The sequence below is a fragment of the Lathyrus oleraceus genome, chromosome 2 (genome assembly GCF_024323335.1).
Source record: "Lathyrus oleraceus cultivar Zhongwan6 chromosome 2, CAAS_Psat_ZW6_1.0, whole genome shotgun sequence".
Taxonomy (NCBI): domain Eukaryota; kingdom Viridiplantae; phylum Streptophyta; class Magnoliopsida; order Fabales; family Fabaceae; genus Lathyrus; species Lathyrus oleraceus.
Window position 1 is genome coordinate 341,269,572 of NC_066580.1, and position 4,592 is coordinate 341,274,163.

Sequence of the window (4,592 nt, forward strand, 5' to 3'; positions counted from 1 at the left end):
TCAAACCGGGTTGATTCGTCTCCCATTCACCTTTGATTTGACTCACCACCAAAGCTGAATCTCCAAAGACGTCTAAATACTTGATTCTGAGATCAATGGCCTCTTCAAGCCCCATAATGCAAGCTTCATATTATGCCATATTATTTGTGCACTTGAAAGTCAATCTTGCTGTAAATGGAAAATGCATGCCTTGAGGAGTAATAATCACTGCCCCAATGCCATTTCCATATTGATTAACAGCTCCATCAAATACCATGCCCCAACGGGAACTAGGTTCTGGCCCTTCTTCAAGCAATGGTTTATCACAATCTTTCATTTTCAAGTACAATATCTCTTCATCAGGGAAGTCATATTACAATGAATGGTAATCTTCAATCGGTTGGTGAGCCAAGTGGTCAGCTATGACACTACCTTTGATAGCTTTTTGAGACCGGTATTCGATATCATACTCTGATAGCAACATATTCCAACTAGCAATACTCCAAGTTAAAGCAGGCTTCTCAAATATATACTTGATTGGATCCATTTTGAATATCAACCAAGTAGTATGATTCAACATATACTGACGCAGACGCTTAGCAGCCCAAGCCAATGTGCAATAAGTTTTCTTAAGCATAAATTACTGAGTCTCACAGTCGGTGAATTTATTACTGACGTAGTAAATTAAAAATTCTTTCTTTCCAGTCTCATTTTGCTGACCTAAAACACAACCCATACTCTCTTCAAGCACAATCAAATACATGATCAATGGTCTTCCTTCAATAGGCGGAGACAGAATCGGAGGTTCAAGCAAATACTCTATGATACTGTCAAAAGATTTTTGGCAATCCTCGGTCCAATCACAATATTGATCTTTCCAAAGAAGCTTAAATATAGGAGCACATGTGGCAGTCATGTGTGAAATGAATCTTGAGATATAATTCAAGCGGTCGAGAAAACCTATGACTTGCTTTTCAGTTTTGGGCGCAGACATCTCTTGTATTGCTTTGACCTTGCCAGGATCAACTTTAATACTTTTCTCGCTGACAATAAAGCCCAACAATTTTACCAGAACGAACACCAAAAGTGCACTTATTGGGATTCAAGCGGAGCTTATACTTCCTCAAATGCTGGAATAGCTTCAACAAATGTGTAACATGGTCCTCTTCATCAATAGATTTAGCAATCATATCATCAACATAAACTTCAATCTCTTTATGCATCATATCATGAAAATGAGTAGTCATTTGTCTTTGGTAAGTTGCACCAGCATTCTTTAAACCGAAAGACATCACTCTACAACAGAATGTTCCCCAAGGTGTAATGAATATGGTCTTCTCCATATCTTCGGATGCCATCTTGATCTGATTATATCCGGAAAATCCGTCAATAAACGAAAAGACTTTGAACTTAGCTGTATTGTCTACCAACATATCAATGTGTGGCAGAGGGAAATCATCTTTCGTACGGGCTTTATTCAAATCTCTATAATCAACGCACATATGACTTTTCCATCCTTCTTTGGCACAGGCACAATATTAGCCACCCACTGCGGATACTCAGCAGTTACAAGGAAACCATCATCAATTTGCTTTTGCACTTCTTCTTTGATCTTCATTGCCATATCAAGATGAGTTCTTCTCAACTTCTGCTTGACTGGCGGATATTCTGGCTTCAACGACAACCTATGCTCCACAATCTCAGAAACCAACCCAGACATGTCTTGATAGGACCAAGCAAACACATCTGAATACTCTCGGAGAAGATCAAACAACCCTTTCTTAACATCAGGACACAGTCGAGGCCCAACCTTGACCTCCTTCACGTCATCCTCGGAACCCAAGTTGACTAGCTCAATCTGCTCTTCGAATGACTGAATGGCTTTTCCTTCATGCTCAAGAAGACGAGACAATTCATCACTTACTTCTTCATCACTTTCCTCCTCAGCCTCAAACACAGGGAATTTAAAATTTGGAGAAGGAGAAGGATCATTGTATTTAATGGGGTTAGAAACAAACCTGCATAATGATTTGATATTTTGATTTTAGAGAAGTGAATTTGTGACCAAATATTATGCAGATGGACAATTATATTTATGTTTTTTGTGATTACCATTTTCAGAATAAAGAAAAAAGTAAAAACAAAACATCATAGATGTGGATGAATAGAATTATATTTTATTGATGATCAAATTAAAAATTCCCAACAATGTTCACTTCTCCCTTAGGCATAGGAGAAGGATTTTCAAAAAACAAATAAAAGCAATTACATAGATCAATGCATAATAACAGGAATATCAACAACGGTCCAATTGTTGCAAGCCTTTCCATGTGTCACAAAATTGGTGCAGTCTTCTTCTTCATCATCCTCTAGCACAGCAGCTAAGTGTTGTTCATTACCATGAATGAACCCTCTGCTATGGAAACTGAGTTGTACATCTTCAGATCTGACTGCTGACGATCCTTGTTAGAACCCTAAACCGGCTCTACTCTTGTTTTCGGAGACCTCTACCATTCGCCCCCACTGATCAGACTGGCCATCTTGAACAATCTTTCTTGCATCTGTGAATGAGGACATGAGTGCCCAAACTCTCTTTTCAACGACAATAGATAAGGCTTGGAACAGAGTTCCAACCTCATCCTCAACTTCAACATAAGAGAAAGATGACAGGTGGCTGACCAACAACACCTTCTCCCCGCCAACAATAACAAGCTTCCCATTCTAAACAAATTTCAGCTTCTGGTACAATATTGAAGTAACGACTCCTGCCTCGTGGATCCATGGCCTTCCCAATAGACAACTGTAGGCCGGGTGGATATCCATTACTTGTAAAGTAATTTGGAAGTCACTCGGACCTATCTTCACCGGAAGGTTCACCTCTCCAATCATTGTCTTGCGCGAACCATCAAAAGCCTTAACGATCACGCCATTATATCTTATAGGCGCTCCTTGGTATGACAACTTGCAAAGAGTTTGTTGATTCTAAGTGAAATTCTAGTTAACAGACTTTCGATGTCACACGGGTTGTTATGACATCCAATTCTGCGCAGACAAGGATTATGCAGAAAACAGTAAGTGCAGTAAATAACACGAGTAATTGTTTACCCAGTTCGGTCCAACATGACCTACGTCTGGGGGCTACCTTTCCAGGGAGGAAATCCACTATTAGTAGTATTAATTCAGACCTTAAACCAACTGTTTAACCCTATCACTTAATACCTACCCAATGCAATTTCAATCTTACACGAAGATCAGAGTTCCTACTCACTCCCCCTCAATCACCTCAGTGATTACTACCTTTAATCAATATTAAAGACAACTTTGAAGACACACTTCAAACAACTCTTGATTGTGCTTAACAGCTTTAATCAAGATACACAGCACTCACGCTTAAAAGCTTAGAGTGACACAACACTTACAACTCAATGAACAACCTATACCAATGCAATCATCTATGTGATAATAGCTTGGCTTACAAGATATGTCTAATACAAGACTCACAAAAATACAGCAGTGAAGTATGATGGACAAACTAAATCTTCACGCCTCAAAATCCCCAGTTTTGAATGAAGGAATGACTTCCTTTTATATTGCAGTACTTGGGCCTTGTACTTGTATTCTCCTGAATTTAAGGACACGCGAGTTCCCCTAAATTCCATATCTAGGTTACTAACAAATAGGCTATTTGTTAGGTTCATTAAATGTAGCTTGGTTGTTGATTTCCTGGATTTTCTCTCAACTGTTGAATCCCTGAAGAATAGCCTGAGAAAACGCTGAAACAGAAAAACTAAACAACCTACAATTTAGCATATGCTGTCAGGAATGAATGTCACAACATTCAACTTGACATCAAGGTCCATATGCTAAGTCTGTTTTTCCTGAAAACAGACTGTACAAATTTGCTGAACTGTACAGGACCAATCTGTCCATTCTACAGTAACAACTTACATTAATAAATGTCAAAGCATCCAATTTGACATTTACACATTTAGCCTTAAGTCCGTTTTGTTATCCTCTTGAAGAACAGAATGATAAACATACTGAAGTGTAGCAGAACACCACTCTGTCTATTGTTCAGTATATGCTGTCAATGATGAATGTCATAACATCCAGTTTGACATTCAGACAGTAGGCCTTATACCAGATCTGGTATTTCCTTGATAACCAGACTGAAAATAAATACTGAGTTCTAACAGGACACCAACTGTTCTATTCCTCAGTATCTGCTGACAGGGATGAATGTCACCACATCCAATTTGACATTCAATAAATCCTGTATTAGCTAATCCTGCAGTAAACTACTCAAGTGTGTCGTGACATTAGTCAAGACATCAGAGTACAGCTAGATATTCTAACCTATAATGCAGTCACACAAACACCTTCACAGCATGTCATGACATCAGTCAAGACATTAGAATCCAGCTAGTGTTTTACCATACAATGCAGCCAATTAAACACCTACAAACTCCCCCTTTTAGCAAAACAATCTATTGTCCTGGGGTATCACTTGTTACTCCCCCTTTTTGGCAAAAATGTTGCCAAAGCAACACTCTAAACTACAGACCAACATAACTTAAACAGAATTACACATAAATGACAGAATTACAGACTTG